Here is an 18962-nt window from a genome sequence, read left to right on the forward strand (position 1 = left end):
AACGGAAAATCTTGTAAAAAGAACTAATGATTCTTTTAGAAATAAACTTCATCCAGAACATCACGTTGGTGAAACTCTTTTCATTAACATTCCAAACTTTAATTTTATTGATAATGTGCCCTTGGACTATATGCATAATCTTTTGTTAGGCGGAACTAAGAGATTGCTATGCAATAGACGCTATGGGTGGATATTCGGTAGACCTCCTCACAAATTACGTGCAAAGGATGTTAATCATATTAATAATTTGCTTCTTAAACTAAGAAAACATATTCCTTGTGAATTTTCACGAAAGACTCGATCTATAGTAGAATGCAAGCGATATAAGGCTACTGAATTTAGACTCTTTTTACTATATACAGGTCCAATAGTCTTAAAACAAGTACTGTCTCCTAAAGTTTACAATAATTTTATTACCCTTAGCTTAGCAAGCACTATCTTAATTAGTAATTATTATTCAAAGTATGAACATTTTATTTCTTACGCTCACGAGCTCATGAAGCATTTTATTACTAATTCTATTCAAATTTACGGTCCAGATTTCATTTCTCACAATATACATAATTTTTTGCACTTAACTGATTGTGTAAAATTATTTGGTTCGCTAGACAATTTTAGTGCATTTCCATTTGAAAATTTTATGCAAAAATTAAAAAAAATGGTTCGTAAATCTTCCCAACCCTTACAACAAGTTGTTCGTCGAATCGTTGAAGAGAATAATATTTTAAGACCTACTAAGAATACTGATGATAATTTGTCTACAGAATTGTTAATGGAACATTCTAATGGCCCTTTAATAAATACTTGTAATCCTCCTCAGTACAAAAAACTTAAAACTGCCGAATATTGTTTAAATATTAATAGAATTGCTGACCGATTTGTAGAATTGAAAAATAAAACAATAATTGAAATAAAAAATTTTGTTAGCCATAAAAATTCAACAGTTCTGTTAGGTTATAGCTACAGCTTACAAAATGATTTTTACTCTAAGCCATGTAATTCATCTTTGTTTAACATACAGTATATAAAAAAAAATAATAATTTACTTGAAATGTGGTCCATTGATGACATTAATAGGAAATTAATAGTTCTACCATTTAGAGGTCAATACGTTTCTTTCCCACTATTACACTTATAAGCAGAATTTGAAATTATTTAAAAAATTTTTAAACTGTAATTGTTAAATTAGTTTCATGTAATTAAAAATTACATTTTAATTTGTAATTAAATTCAATTATATTTGCAACTCTTAAGAGTGTTTTAAATCAAAATGACGTTTGTTCACCATTTCCAATAAAAACAATTTAAATAATGTTAATGATTCTTTATAAATATAAAGAATATTATAAAGAAAACAAAACTATATTTTTCAGTTTAATTTGTAGCTTTTAATTTTAAGCGTTTTTATATAGTGTAAGCTTTTATGGGTACTTATAATGAAAGTATTCCGTTCAAAAACTTGCCTCATACATTTTTCTATATAAAAATTAATTAAACATGCATTTTGTTCAGATTGCGCTTCATAAAAAAATCTTATATAATCATGTCTATGATTATATTTTCGTTTAAATGCAATTTTGCAGAAAATTACCAAAGTTTATTAATAAAGAGATGTTACTAATTCTTTTCCACTCATAAAATTTAATGTCAAAATAGATTAGGCAAGTTTTGGAACAGATTGCTTGAATATTATATTGATATTATATAATATATATAATATTACATTAATTTTATATATAATAAAATATTAGTAGTACTCCCAGGTAGGGAATCACGTAATTTGATGTCAAAATGACCTCATTTGACGTTAGAATAAGATCATTTGACATCAAAATAATATATGTTGCTATTTGGGATATAGATTATAAATAGAATATGCTAAAAATTATCGTATTTTTTGTTTCTGAAAACGCGTTACTTTTTCTATATTATAAATATTAATTTGGATTTTTATACAATTACTGTTTCCATACATATCCATACATATAATTTTTGTTTTTTTAATTGGTAACGCAAAATTTTTTGTTTTATATAGGTACTTCAAATTAAAGTTTATAAAAAATGCTAAATCTAATACTAATACTCTAATACACATAAAATTTTTGTATTTGGTTTATTTATAAAATATTAGTTTAGGCTTAATTAAACCATATTATAAAATATGACGTCAGAGGCAAGAAATTATATGAAGCTCTTCTTGCAAATTATATCGAAATAAATAAAATTATTTGAGCAATAATATGAATTAATGAAATCCGTCGAATACTTTTTTTTACTTCGTAAATCTGCAAGTAGCTGTAAATAATCTTGCTCAATCATGTCCACGTTTACTGAAAATGTAGGACATATGCAAATAAGTTATACGCATATTTATTAACAAATAGGGAGTTTGACGGATTTTACTAATTCATGTTATCAAACACAGTAATTACATTCAAAAACTTATTTATTCGATATATATTATATAAAAAAAAACCTCATGTTATTTCTTGCTTCTGACATCATAATTCAATATAGCTGTAATGAGGGATCAGTAGATGTAACGTACAGTAGAAAAAATTGAAACAATTTTGTCTTAAACACAAAATTGTTTCAATTTTTTTACAGGATATTTTATGTATTAATTATTAATAGTATTAATATTATACAAACATTTTAATCCGTTTATTTTTTCAAATAGATAAAGTACTTTTTAAAACAAGCTTCTTAATAAATTGTAATTTAACGTACTTATATTTTTTAAGTTTTTTATTTATGGAATACTGTGACCAAAGAAATAATGTTTAATTTCTTGTTTAAAATATTTCAAAGTTTAATTTTAATATATTATAATATATTTTAATATAATATGTTATATAGATGTAATATATATTAAAAATATATAAATATATATATATATATATTCGTAAATACGTATATTGTTTTTATTGCAAGTACCTATATCTGTAAATACAATACAAGATATTTTAGTAATTAAATTTATGTACAGTGTATATTCGTGTATGGCATATTCTATGTATGTATAGTGATCTACAAACGATGTACATTGGATGTCTTTAATATGTACATATATAATGCACGTATATATATCCATACAATGTGCCTCATTTGTAGATCACTGTATATACATAGAATAAGTCATATTCACAGACGTATATGGAATACACATACATGAGATGTCCAATAAATATTCATTGTATATGAAGGAAGGTATCTGCTATATATGTACTTCTCTGTATGTACACATACATGTACATAGAATATGCAGCAAATATACACATGTATATTACATGGACATACAGTGTACATACAGCGCGTTGCATTTGTACATACTTATAACATCCAATGTATGTCATTTGTGTATCATTGTATGTCTATAGGATATGTGATATCCACTGATGTATATGCAATGTATATTCAATGAATATCAAAATGTTTACTGGGGTATATTCAATGAATATCAAAATGTTTACTGGGATGAAACACGTGGTTTGATTGCTAACACTTTACATAAATTTTTAAGCAAGGATAGACACTTAAATTATTTAGATAGTCACATTTTACGTGAGTTCACAAAATGTAAAAAATATTTACGTGACAATGACGATATTTTTGTTACGAAAGCTGACAAGGGCCAAACAACGGTCGTTATGGACAAGAAAACGTACATTGACCAAATGAATTTGTTACTTGACGATCAAATGACTTATAAAAAATTAAAAAAGGACCCAATTAAACGCATTACAACAAAACTTAACGAGCTTATCAAATCATGGCACACCAATGGCATTGTCGATGACCGTACTTATAAGTTTCTTAACTGCACTAATGGTAATCTCCCGAGATGCTACGGTTTACCTAAAATACATAAACACGGTTTTCCCTTGCGAATCATTGTCTCCGCTGTAGGTAGTCCACTTTACAATGTAGCTCGTTTCATCCATGACATACTACATAAATCCATACCGAAACCTAAGTCACATATTAAAGATAGTTGGACCTTTGTGACTGAGATTAACAATTTCAAAATTAACCCGGACGAATTGATGGTCTCTCTTGACGTCACTGCATTATTCACTAATATATCGAAAGATTTAGTTATGGAAGGTATAAAGAATAGATGGAAATATATATTTCCCGTAAGACAGATTTCAATTCAGAACAATTTTTATACGCGATTGACCTCATTTTATCTTCAACAAGTTTTCAGTTTGACGGACAATTTTATGAACAGGTGTTCGGTAGCCCTATGGGGTCCCCTCTCTCCCCTATCCTTGCGGACATTGTTATGGATGATCTTGAGACTTTCTGCTTGAAGCAATTAGGTTTCGCGATCCAATTTCTTTGTCGTTATGTTGACGATGTCTTCGCGATAATTCCGAAGTCTAATATTGATGAAATTTTAACGGTTTTCAATAATTATCATCCTCGATTGAAATTTACTTACGAAACTGAGGAAAATAACTCAATCAATTTCTTGAATACGACTGTCATCAGGGAATATGATACCTTAATTACTAACTGGTACACTAAACCTACCTTTTCCGGTCGATACGTTAATTATTTTTCTAGTCACCCGAAAAAATATAAACTGAACACTATAATAAGCTTGGTCGACCACGCGATCTTATTATCCGACAAACGGTTCCACGATAATAACATCGATAAAATCAAAGAAATACTTTTAAACAACTGCTATCCCCCGCATACTGTTGACAGATGTATTAAAGATAGATTAAAACTACTCAGTAACCGTGATAACACATCTAACACGAATGATATTGTACGACGTATACCGGAAAATTGTATAACAGTTCCCTACATTAAAGGTCTCAGCGAGAGACTTTTGCGTATCTTCAATGATCACGGTCTTCATGTTCTTTATACAGTTCCTAAGTCCCTCAATTGCGTCATAAGGAGGGGGAAAGATAGACTAGATTGTTTCAAGCAGACTAACTTAATTTATAAAATCAATTGCGGAAATTGCGATGCCACGTACATTGGCCAAACCAAAAGACATCTCGAAACACGTATTAAAGAGCATAGAGCAGATATCAAGAAACATGTCAGCAACCATTCCGTCGTTAGTAAACATCGTACCTCTTTTGATCACGAATTCGAATGGCATAAAACTGAGATATTACATTGCGAAAAACAAGTTAGAAAACGCGAGATCACAGAAATGTTTTTCATAAAACAAAATAACAACACAATCAACCTACAGAAAGACACGGATAATTTGACCGGGGCATATGATATAATAATAAAGAACATTTAACGTCGATCGTGATCAGTGTGCCTTTGTCACCCGTGGGCTGCTGACATGCTTTTCCCACACATACTACGTCTTTTACATATGACGCGCAAACTTGTAAGTTATTTAAATTTGTCAATTTATATTTTATACTTTTCTTTTTATATATATATTTTTTAAATATAATTTTAGTTCTTGACTTTTGGATTGTTGGCACAATGCCAGGACTGAATTGTTTGTAAGAGATAGAACACTTGATAAGGACCGAAAGTGACGGTCGAAACGTCGTGGGATAATAAAATTTCTATATTGCCAGTCAGCGTCGATTATTACTACTCCTTTTTATTGAATAATATATGTGTATGTACAATATATGCTTTCCGGGATATATGACCGAGTAAAATAAATAAATAAATAATATATTATATATATATATTATAGGCCGGTATTCATAGAGTCAATAGATCTTACATATTTCAGATCGTCTAAAGTTTATCTTAAGATGCTGTACAGATTGTTTTATTGGTTATAAATAAACTTGAGTTGATCTTTATAAAATATATATATATATATATATATATATAATAAGATCTGTGTGTTTTGAACCGGCCATATATTCATATGCAAATTGCAAATGTTTCAGAGATATCTTTTTCAAAGATATAATGTGATATCGAGTAATGATGTCCTACAGATATTCTGTGAATATCTGAAAATAAGATACCTTAGATTTGACTTGAAATTGTAGGCATATAGATATCTGATTATATCTCAGATATATTTTGCTGTGTGGGTAATATTTAAAATATTATAAGTATACTCGAAATTTCTCAGAATCAAGAAGCTGACATGGTACATGGTAGTGTCTCGCACTAAGTACTCAAATCTTATGTATCTTTCCCGTGCTTTGTCTTGGTAACCATTACAACCTCTCGATTTTGGAAGGTCAGAAAACTACCTTTGTGGTTGACCAAATAAGCGTTTTGGAACGGTAATGTAGTATTACCATTGACCAACCACACAGTCGTACCAGAGTGTTTTGGAACGATTTATGGTAACCAAAGGCAGGTTTTGGAACGCACCCCTGGAGGTCAATTGCGTATCTTGAATCGAGGTAAAAATTACAAAAGTGAGGAAATTCACTAGAGTACCTACGATTTTATTTGTCGAAATCTAGTAAATCTGTTCACTTTTGTAATTTTCACCTCGTTTCAAGATACACAATCGACCCCCAGTACAAGATGTAAAGTAAAACGAACGGACCTGTTATTACTAGCTGGTTGTCATAGCGACGCATTTGTCAACATTGAAATTCATCAGTGAGTGACCGCTATCAATTGCATAAAAAAGTGTATAAAAAGGTGTTTTGCAAATTTTTATTTAGAAATATTATTTTATTATAATAAAGTTTTATTAAAAATTTTGTTTTGCTGAAAACTATATTTTCAATGTATTTTATACAAGATAGAATATATATTATCAGGCGTACTCAAGTAAAATATCAGAGTAAGTAATTTCAATATCTTTTAATATATCTTTTTTGATAATTTAATGTTAATTTAAGGAATAAAAATATAGCTCGATTATTTTGATCATTCGAATAATTTCTAGTAGAAAATGAAAACCAATAAGAAAGAATTCTGTTATTGAATACAATCTATAATATTCTGACACAAATTATAATTTTAATAATTTAAATACATTTTGACAAATCTTCTCAAGACTAATTTTTGTATTTTTTTATAAAAATAATTTCAATCACAGTAAACTGAATTGTTAAAAGAATTAGTGAGGATAATTATTTTTGTAATATTTTATTTGGTTAGTATTTTATATTATATAATTTATTTATTTTGGATAAATTTGTGATATATCTATCCAACCATATTTTGATGGAACTATTTTTATTTTATAAGATTTATATACAAAATAAGCTACACTGTCTGTTAAACGTTTGAAACCATTAATTGTAAATGTTTACTATAAGAAATAAAATTAAACTTATGCATTATGACTGATAATATATTTTTATTATTTTATTCTTTGTTTTATAATAAGATGTTTGAAAATTCTATAAAATATATTTTTTATAAAATAAAAAGAATATTAGACACTAAAAAGTACTAGACATATTTTTGTCAAAGTCACACTTTGATCTCACATTTCTTTTTACTAATCTAAGTAATCTAACTATAAGTTTATTTATTTTTTTCTGATAGAAAAAACTCTTTCCATCTTCTAAAATAGTCCACAGTTCAGTTTTGAGAAAAAAGTAGTCTATTTTCTTGAAATTAAACAATGCTAACTACGACTGTGTTAAATATAATGAAAAACATATATTAATAATATTTAAAAACTATTGAATAAGGTATGAATCAGATTTTTAAGTTAGTATTTCACTCAAATAATTTTAAATATTATATGTAGTTTCAAACTTTTGGCTGGTAGCGAATAAATAATTAAAATTTTTACTTCTATACAATTTTATAGTTTGAAAGATTAATAGATCATCATTAATGCTAATATATTCAAATTTTGATAAACATATTATTAATATATACGTATATAACTCAACATACACAAGATGGGAGGGTCATTAAATTTTATAACTTAAATTATCTATTAATTGTCTCTTAGTTTATATAAAAATATCTCAAAAGTTACTTGATTATGGGAAGGAATAGATGTATTGACATTTTTGTTCTAAGTGGAGTTACTTCAAGAAAATTATCTCTATTTTTTTTATAATAGAGCACGTTATTTTTTATTACATTGACAAATCAATCCTTTTACACTGATAAAAATATGTCATCATTTTATTGTGAGAATCGATGGTCAGTTTTAACCTTCGATTTACGCAGTTAAAATACAGAATAATTTTTGTAATTTTACTTCAAAACATTAAACTTACCTCAAATAAAATTAAGCTTCTAGTAAATATTTTTTCGGTTTACTGTCTGGTGATAAAAGTAGGGGAGATCGGGGCAAACTCGACACAATTTTTTAAAAGGCAATTTTCAACAATTAATTAAAATTTTCAAGCAAATTTAATGGTATACATTTAAAGAGTGTTCCTTCAGGTACAAAATTGCTTAAGGAAATTTTGCTATACATTGCTTAGTTTTGCCCTTAGGAAAGGAAAAGTGACGCAAAGACAAATTTTCAAATTGAAAAATGCCAGGGCAAACTTGACACTTTGCCTGATCGACACAATTTGATCTGGAACTTATTTTTTATTGTCTGAAACTAAACATACATTGTTTATCGTGTATTTAAAAAGTACAAAAATTCGGAATTAAGTAAAACAATCGTTGGAAATAATGAGAACAGAAATTGTTAAACATTCAATTATTTTCATCTAAACTCATGTCTGAAAAACAATTTATGCAAATAAATTCACGATTAGACGTGCACACACATTTGTCATGGGTTATATAGCTGCATGATAAGCATCGTTTGTTATTGGGAGCTGATAAAACGGCGTGGTGTCGACTTTGCCCCAAACGTCGTTTTTCACTTTTGTTACTCCAACAATATAAAAATTTTGAAAATATGCAAAAACTATTATCGAATTCGTATAAAGCATCGAATTTCCTATCAAAATCACTTACCGGTAGATTCGCAAATGTAAAGCTTGATAAAAGAGTAGAAATTTTCGAGAGATCAGAAAAATTACTTTTCACCATCAAAAACGCTTATGTTGCGCTAAAAATTACACCATAACTCAGAATGTCACCAAATTCCGTTGATAATACTGGCACATAAAGACGCATTTACAGTAGGAAAGGCAAGTTTCTACGATAGATTTAAATTGGCAAAAAGCCTAGTGTCAAGTTTGCCCCGGTGTCGAGTTTGCCCCGGTTTCCCCTACTTGATTTATTTTAATATTTATTTTGGTACAGTTTTACCTTTAATATGAAATAGATGTAATCGCTATTTCAGAAATTATATGATTATAATAGTGTTTAATTATAGATTTTATGTTTTTACCAGTAAAATCACAAATTTTAGATTTTACAGATAGTATAGATGTGTTAGATATTTGGCTATTTAACCCTCTATTAAGTACTGCAATAATTTTAGATATACCGTGATACCATACTACTCAGAGTAAAATCCTACGTCAGACTGTAAAGGACTATGCCCAGTTTCATATGAAAAATTGGGCCCCTAGTAAACAGCAATCAGACATGGCTAGAATTGTAGGGCATCATAAGAGGATTAAAAAGTTCCATAGGCACAACTTTGTAACGAGTCCTCTGAATGCTAGAGCTGTCCAAAGTTCGCTATTATGACCGTATTATGACCATGTACCACTGGTCTGGTCCGATTTCTCTGAGTCCAGGCCTTCCCGCAGTGACGGCGATAACGGATTATACCAAAGACATTGAAATAATATGTCTAGAATATATTTGATACAGTTTATTAACCCGGCTAGGAAACCCACGAAAGTGTCTGCCTCCGATTTTGATGAACCTTTAATATGTTGTTCTCTAGACAAAAATAAGGGGACACGTATTTTTTTATACGAGCTCATACGTATGTTTAGGGGATAACACACCCCTGCGAAAAAATCGGTTTTTGTCTTTCGGATCGAATATCTCCGAAACTATAAAGGATAGAAAAATTTTCTAAAATGGAAATTAAATGGTTTGAAAAGTACTTTGAAACAATAATAAAAAATTTTTTAATTTTTTTAATTATAAAAAATACCCCTACCACTAAACATTTTTTCAAAATTTTAAAATTCTTTTATTACCAAATAAAAGGTTATTTTTTTACAAATTCAACCATATATGATAAAGTTATGTTACAAAAAACCATTTTCGAGGAATAATTACAAACGCCTCTGTACACACGCTATACGTGTCCGCCCATGCACTCGATTCTTCACGCAACACGTTTCGTTCGCATCTTCTCGTAAAAGAGGATAATAAATACGATAGCAAATACATTTGAAGAAATACACTCTATATAATCATGGGAGTTTTATCGTGTGCTAGACATAACATTTGAATCATAGACAAGGTATAAAAGTCAAATGTAAATAATGTAAATCAAATCATGCGTTTGACGCATAAGCGGCAAATCAAATATGTATATTTCTAATTTAAGACGCCAGAAGATTAATTATATAGGCGCACAATCATTAGATGTGTATGGTTTTCACTTGTGGAAAAATTTTGTAAAACATTTTTTAGATATTGTCATGCTTCTAGATTTAGAAGTCAAGTATAGAATATTTATATAATGATTTAATGTTGGTAAATAAATATATCTATATATACTTCTTTCCTTATTTTATTCTTTATCCTTCTTCCTTCCTTTGTCTTTCCCCTTTCATCTTCATCTTCATGATTTGTGAACTAAAATTGTTTGTTACATTAGACAATTTTCATATACATATATATATTATTTCTTTTATTCTATCATTTATATAAATGTTTAAAATCTAATTACCTCTATCTTGAAAAAACTTTTAATTGTTATTGGAATTCTATTCTTCTCTTACTTGTGGAGATATTTCAGCTTCAATTCTTGCTCTTTGTTGACGAAGAATCTCTAATAAATGACCTCTCCCTGAACTTCTAAGCTGATTATCAATAGGCTGATGAGAAGGATTTATCCCTCTGCCAAAACTTCTAGCCTGATTGTGAGTGTTATCAATATATTGAAAAGGTCGTATAATAGCCACTGGAGTATTTTTCTTGCAGTCATCACATTTTAACGAATAAGGAGGAAACTGCACAAGAAAAATAAAATAGTAACAAAATATACAATAAAATAATAACAAATCTAATGTTATTAATACAAATAATAGGGGAGAACGGGGCTAAAAAGTCTACGGGGTAAATACGTCTAATCAAATATCTCGGAACCTGTATATTGTGCGAACTCGCTATTAACATTGTAAACGCTGCTTATAGTACCCATGTGACCAACGGAGTTTCGGCAGGTTACCTGCCGTGTTATGATTTTTACCAAGGCAAACGTGTTTTCGAAAGGTGAAAGTTACATTTTCTGCGCGTGGAAATTTTGTAATATCTGCAATAATATTTGCTCTCCAAATCTCGAGGTACGTGATTATAAAGAGTAATGCATGCTGAACACGAATCCAGTGTAGTTTTTTCATTATCGTTGATGTCTAATATTTCGTGGGCGATCAAACCTGAAACTTGTGTTTGGGGCTAATCGGTCAGTAAGCAGTCCGGGTGCATTTCCAAGGCATTTTCGGGCTCACTGCATATGGAATATGGATGAGACGGGAATTACAACCGTTCAGACACCGAATAGAGTCATCGGACGTCGAGGAGTGAAACAAGTCGGGCGAGTGACTTCTGCGGAAAGAGGAACCCTCGTAACTATTTTTTAATAATGTTTTGCATAAAAATTTTAAATAAATTTTTATATTTTTCTCTTAAAAAACAATTATTGCATGTATCCTATTATTTTTTAGGATTAGATGTACGTATATGTATTGAAAATGCAGTGCAGACTGTTATACCCCGGCATTTTTGAAATTTTAATTTTTCCACCGTTGTTTTTGCTCTAAACAAAGCGACGCGCGACGTAGACAAAAATTTCCTATATAAATTTTGTAGCTAAAGGTTCACTCTTTACAGTGGTATACCACTTTTAACTACAATTATTTATTTTGTTGTTAAAAATTGGCACCGAAAAAAAACGGATTGTTTAGCCCCGGTCTCCCCTACAGTTATCTTTAGTCGATGAGGAATATTACAATTTGCGCACGATATATCCATATTGCAAAATTGTTAATTTACTACTGGATACTGCAACGTCGAAGCAAGTACATGTATAAACAATAAATATATACATGTATATGGGGCATTCCATGCCAAATCACCGAGAATTTTTCTCGACCATTTTTGATTTGGCGGAAATTTTTTTGTGTTTTTATACTAAATGAAAGTAGCTTCCATGATTCTTTTTAGATTTTTATCTCTACCCATACTTAAGTTATGGATTTTTTCAAAAAAATGCAGTTTAACCCTTACGAAAAAGTAGTACTAGCAATCAGTACTCGTAGTATTGAGAGTATTAGTATGTTAATACTCATGAATACTGCAGAATGGTCAGTACTGTGTCTGTCAGTGCTTACAGTACTGGCAGTACTACAAGCAATAATACTCATTAGTACTTCAAAGTATTGAAGTGGTCAGTACTTTATCAGATTAATATTCATAGTACTGCCAGTACTGTAAGAAACTAATAGGCACAGTACTGACCATTCTGCAATATTCATGAGTATTAACATACTAATACTGTCAATACTACGAGTACTGATCACTCAGTACTGAGTACTGATTGCTAGTACTACTTTTTCGTAACGTATCTTGGAAATACTAAATTAATAAAATACTAAATTAACACACTAAACTATCAATATGACGTTATTTTGATATCATCTTGACTTTTTATTCTACTTGGATAGTACTGCGTAAGTAGGGGAGAGTGGGCTCCCTTGAGCCACGGGGTCCAATGTGACAGTGCGAGTTTTCTGTATTAACGTTCTGCTAAATAGTGACGGTGGGTATGAAAACTTTCGTTTTCAAAACATATAACTTCCATCAAAAAATTATGCCGAAATAAGCATATATACTTTAGTTAAAGGCAGATATGTAATTGGAGCCTTGCAAAGTAAATTTTTACTTGTCATAACTTTTTGATATGTATGGATTTCTAGGGATTCTACAGTTAAAAAAAAATTCATAAGACGTTCGTCGGGATCTAGGTTCAATACCAACGTGCGCACAAAAATGTTTAATTGTTCTGTATCTGAAATATTTACGATAAATAATATCGATGTTCAGTGAGGTCCAATATGACGCATGTTGATGGGGTCCTCTGTGCCACGCTTACAGAACTATCTAACCTACCTACGTGACAGCGCGAGTTTCCGTAGTGTGTTTCAATCGCGGAATAGTAAATGTTAGTGCCTAAATTTTTCTATAAAATGAAATAATTTCCATCGATAATCATATCCACACTTTCATTTTCTCTTTTTTTCACCCTTTAGTTACAGATCACATGTAATTGAGTCGCTGTGAGGCAATATTCGTTGATCTCTGCTAGGTTACGACAAAAAGTGAGGTTATAGGACTTTGTTTTCAGTTTTCAATTTCTTAGGTCATCTGATGAAACAAATATGACACGATTATTGATAAATTGGTTCTCTAGCACAGTCTTGGTTTTTCAATTGACTAAAGATTTGTAATAAACAGGATTTAAACAGACCTCTTCTACGTGTCACAGGGTACCCTACCTTTCACATTACATGTCACAGTATACCCTACGCTATGGCTCAATCGACCCCACGCGTGGGGTCCACTGTGACAAACGCAGCATTTCAAAATATCATTATGTTTGCAAAATATTTCTGAAAATTTACTTCTTAAATCATTTACAAACAAAGTTTATTATATTAAACATCGAATAGTCTCATTTATATTATAATGATGTTATTAAAATTTTTAAATTCACATTTTTAATGTGATTTGAAAAAACGTGGTTCAAGGGTGCCCACTCTTCCTTACTGCGCCTGTACCACACGTTAGTATCCCACGATTATTCGATAAGTACTAAAAGAGCACTGGAGGGAGTACTGGAGGGAGTACTGGTGGTAGTACTGGAGGGAGTACTGGGGGGAGTACTGGAGGGAGTACTGGGGGGAGTACACAGGGGGGAGTACTGGGGGGAATACTGGAGAAAGTACTGGAGGGAGTACTGGAGGGAGTACACTAGAGGAAGTACTGAAGGGAGTACTGAATGAGTATTGGATGAGTACTGGGAAGGAGTACTGACGAAGTCAGTATGGTCGAATTTAATAGTACTTTGAGTACTTATGTCTCCAGTACTTGCACCAATATTTTTTCCAGTATTAAAACCAGTACTATTTTTTCATAAGGGAAAATTTTAAATGCCTGTAACTTTAAGAAGAAAAAAAATATTGTAAAAAATGAGGTAATCTTTTTTTTCGTTTTTCACTGTACTTTTCGAAGAAAATATCGAAAAAATTTTTAATGGACAATATGACTGTTTTTTCAGAATTTAAGTAAAAAATATTTTTTTTTTTAATGCGACTGTTTTGATTTTTTTCAAAAAAAAATCTCACAAATCCTAGACTTAGTTTCGAAATTTTTAAGCCATTGATGGGATTTCAATAACTTCAATTTTTTAAGGGACTTTTTCTTTATTTTTTTTCGAAAATAATTTTTTTTAAATAAGATAGACTCTACCGATGGCTATCAAAAAATTTGATAAATTTATAGACAGTAATCCTGAAATTTCGATCTATAGATAAAAAGGAAATTCGAATATTTTCTACTTTTTAATTGCATTTTTGGTAATTGTGTACATGGAGGGGATCACCTTGAATGACCTTGATATTTTAGTATGTTGTCAAGGTCACCCTCCTGAGTGAGTTCAGAAGGTTTCAGCCCGCGCTCGTTGCTTATTCAAAAGTTATTAACAAAAAAAATTTGAGAAATGTGGCACATTGTTTTGCGTGGAAAGTGTATGCGTGGAGCCAGTAGGTTCCGCTCCCCTGCGGTCACATGGGTTCGTGGCGTGCTTTACGAGCTCGTTTAAGTACAGGTGGTATTAAACAAGATAAGTTAGTCGATCATCTGTGTGAATATTTGTGGCGATATACAATAAAAAGAATTGGAGGAGACCCATTTTATGTATTACTAGATGACATAAAATATGTGTATTCAGGAAATTAATAGAGAATATATGATATTTCATTATGTATATATATAAACGAGCTCGTAAAGCACGCCACGAACCCATGTGACAACTCGTCTCGCGTGGAAAGTGTATGCGTGAAGGCAGTAGGTTCCGCCCCCCTGCGGGGGGCTCCACTATTGTTAAACTAGACCCATAGTGTGCCTTTAAAGTATATGCGTGGGCTTTTCGTACTATTTCGACATATATATTAGTCATTTATGCCTTTTAATACTCAAAATAACTGCTACATTTCTCAAATTTTTTTTGTTAATAACTTTTGAATAAACAACGAGCCCGGGCTGAAACCTTCTGAAGGTCACTCAGGAGGGTGACCTGACAACATACTAAAATATCAAGGTCATCCGAGGTGACCCCCTCCATATACACAATTACCGTAAATACACACATTAATAGACATTTTTACCAAAATATCAATACATGCCTACAAAATTGCAGCGATTAATAGTACAGTGATAATACGATGTCAGGAATGAAAAGTAAAGTAACATTTTACATATTGTGCGCCTATATAATTAATTTCCTGGCGTCTTAAATTAGAAATATACATATTTGATTTGCCGCTTATGCGTCAAACGCATGATTTGATTTACATTATTTACATTTGACTTTTATACCTTATCTATATATGATTCAAATGTTATGTCTAGCACACGATAAGAACTTCCATAATTACATAGAGTATTCTCCAAATGTATTTGCTATCGTTTATTACCCTTTGTTATGAGAAGATGCGAACGAAACGTGTTGCGTGAAGAATCGAGCACATAGGCGGATATGTATAGCGTGTGTGCAGAGGCGTTTGTAATTATTTCTCAAAAATGGTTTTTCATAACATAACTTTATCATATATGATTGAATTCGTAAAAATAAACCTTTTATTTAGCAATAAAAAAATTTTTAAATTTTGAAAAAAATGTTAGTGATGGGGGTATTTAAAAAAAATAAAAATTTCTTTTATTATTGTTTCAAAGTACTTTTCAAGCTATTTAATTTCCATTTTGGAAAATTTTTCTATCCTTTATAGTTTCTAATCCTTACAATTTTACTGTCATAGTTTTTTAAAATCACAGTTATATAATATAAATTTTTATTTTTCCTACAGTACTAGAAGTAACATTTTGTGGTACTTCGTGAAAACTAGCTTTTGTGGAAAAAAACAAGAGTTTATACATTACGTATTTTTATTTGTCTTTATTCACACAGACATCTTACAAAGAACAAAAGAAAGTAGGTACCAAATACGATATATGCTTGTCATAGAGTAAAATAAAATGTTTATTTAAATGCTATAATATAATGTAATGTTAATTCAATAAGCATAAAACAAAACGTTATTATTCTTTAAGCATAATTACTAATTATATTTTAAACATATATCTGTACAATTTATTATTCGATCCGAAAGAGAAAAACCAATTTTTTCGAATGGGTGTGTTACCCCCTAAACATGCGTATGGGCACGTAAAAAAATACGTGTCCTTTATTTTTGTCTAAAGAACAACATATTAAAAGTTCATCAAAATCGGAGGGAGACACTTCCGTGGGTTTCCTTGCCCGAACAAGAATTTATTTCCGCGATCAAATTTGTATTATCATCAACTTATTTTATGTTCAACAACGTCATATGCCAACAAACCCAAGGATCGCCAAAATGGGATCACCATTGTCCCTAATAATTGCTGATATAGTCATGCAGGACTTGGAACAAAAAGTATTAAATTTCATCAACTTGCATCTGAAGATATACCGTAGATATGTTGATGATATAATTATGGCAGCGCCGTCGGACATGATTGGACGTATCCTTGACATATTTAACAATTACCACGCTCGTCTATAATTTCACAATGGAATATGAGAATAACCGCTGTCTAAGCTTCTTAGATCTCTTATTACATGTGGTGGATAATACAAATTGATTGGTTTCACAAGAAAACGTTCTCGGGTCGGTATTTATCGTATTTCTCAAATCATACGAATTTCCATAAAATAGGCACCATTTACAACCGTATGGACAGAGCGGTTTTGCTATCCCACCCCATGTTTCACAAAAAGAATTTATAATTGATCATCGAAATACTACTGGACAACGGTTATCCTCTCAATACTAAACTCAGAAGAACAGTAATTGAAACATCCGATATAGACAGCGATGTGGATTCGAGCACCACAAATAGAAATTTTATAGTGATCCCATACATTAACAACATATCCGACAAAGCAAATATTCCTGTTTAATAAAAAGGAACACACAATAGGTTACAGATGTCTAAACAAACTTAATAGAATAATTAAGGCACAAAAAGACAAGAATTCACTCGCTACTAACAATAATGTTATATATAAGTTATCATACAAGGATTGCGATGCCTCTACATACAGTACAAAATGTTTTCAAAAAATATTTGTAAATATTTCTATAAAAATATTGCAAGAAACATTACCCAGACAATATTTTTTAAAATAATTGTAGGAGATTTAGGGCCGTAGGGCCGGTATTGATAGGAGATCGGAGAAATTAGTGTAGTAGTGGAGCAGTCGTGGGGTAGCAGCCTAAGTGCTAGGCGTGTGAACGAAGGATCCCGAGTTCGAGTCCCGGTAGGCTCCGTTGAATTTTTCCCGTCACTTACAGTTCAGAATAGGATTGTGCTCGCGTTACCTCGTTGGAGGGGGACTTGCTCGATGCACCGGATATCTGTGGGTGGTGTGATTGGAAAATTGTGGAGTATAGCTTCAGGTTATTCTTGCAGGCTTCGGCAGTCGGGGGGCATGGAACATACGGGGCGAATGTGATGTCAGTGCTGGCCGAGTTGTAGGAGATTTAGAGCCGTAGGGCCGGTATTGATGGGAGATCGGAAAAAGTAGCGTAGTAGTGGAGCAGTCGTGGGGTAGCAACCTAAGTGCTAGGCGTGTGAACGAAGGGTCCCGAGTTCGAGTTCCGATCGGCTCCGTTAATTTTTTCCGTCGCTTACAATGCTTACATAATAATATTTAAAATATATTTTTGAAATATTAATTCAAATCTACATATTTTTTGTTTTATAATTTTGTTCCAGAATATTTAAAAAATATTTTAAATTTATTTATTATTGGTTTTATAATCTTAAAACCTAGCTTCCCGACTTCCGAAGCGCGGATCTGCTCGCGGCTGGTCAGGGTTCGGAGTAGGCGCGGAGAAAGACACAAGGCTCGGTTTTCCGGGTGAATTAACAAAGATTTATTATTCGGTGATCGGTGTACATAAGTCGAGTATTTAAATGAGGGAGCGATATATACAGGTTTCATTCGCGGACGGCACGCTATTAACAAAGATTTATTCTACGGTGGTCGTTGCTATGTACATGAGTTGCGTATTTTATTTACAAGTTTTATTCGCGGGCGGGTGGCTATGTACAATGTAGATGGAACGCGAGATCTTCCACTAGCGCGGCGGAACGCGGGCGGTGATTGGCGGACGCGCGCGCTGGCTGAATACGGCGCGGTGATACGGTGCGGTTCAACGCGGGAGCGCGGGTTCGTGCGCGGCTTGTATTGTGATGCGGGCGCAGGTCACGGCGTTCGAATACCGCGTTTCGTTCGGTGGAGTAAGCGCGGTGACAAGGATACGGATTTCGGGAAAGGCTACCGTGCGACCGAGACTCTCGGCGAGCGTAGAGAGCACCTCTCTACTCTGATTCGCGGCGGTGCTTTCGGGAGGCAGACGGTATCGGACGGCTGAGACACTCAGCGAGTATAGGGAGCACTCCCTATGCTGGAGCGCCTTGATTTCGTCGCCGAGGAAACGGTACCGTGCGGCCGAGACACTCGGTGAGGATAGAGAGCACCTCTCTATCCTGACTCGCGATGGTACGGTGTGCTGGTAGTTTTATCGGACGGCTGAGACCCTCAACAAGTCTAGAGAGAAACTCTCTAGACTTGAAACGTGCCGATAAAA

At 32.0% G+C, this 18962-nt stretch overlaps 1 protein-coding gene across 1 annotated transcript in view; it reads left to right on the forward strand.

The window, feature by feature from the left end:
- Positions 1-6471: 6471 nt before the first annotated feature.
- LOC139782826 (B9 domain-containing protein 2-like) overlaps positions 6472-18962 on the forward strand; it is a 96330-nt gene continuing 83839 nt past the window's right edge. Inside the window, exon 1 of the mRNA XM_071721907.1 lies at positions 6472-6760. The gene's annotated coding sequence lies outside the window, so the exon portion shown is untranslated. The remainder of the gene's footprint in view (positions 6761-18962) is intronic.

Source organism: Temnothorax nylanderi, unplaced genomic scaffold, assembly GCF_030848795.1.
Source record: "Temnothorax nylanderi isolate EJ_2023f unplaced genomic scaffold, tnyl_v1.0 TNYL_tig0443_pilon, whole genome shotgun sequence".
NCBI classification, from domain to species: Eukaryota; Metazoa; Arthropoda; class Insecta; order Hymenoptera; family Formicidae; genus Temnothorax; species Temnothorax nylanderi.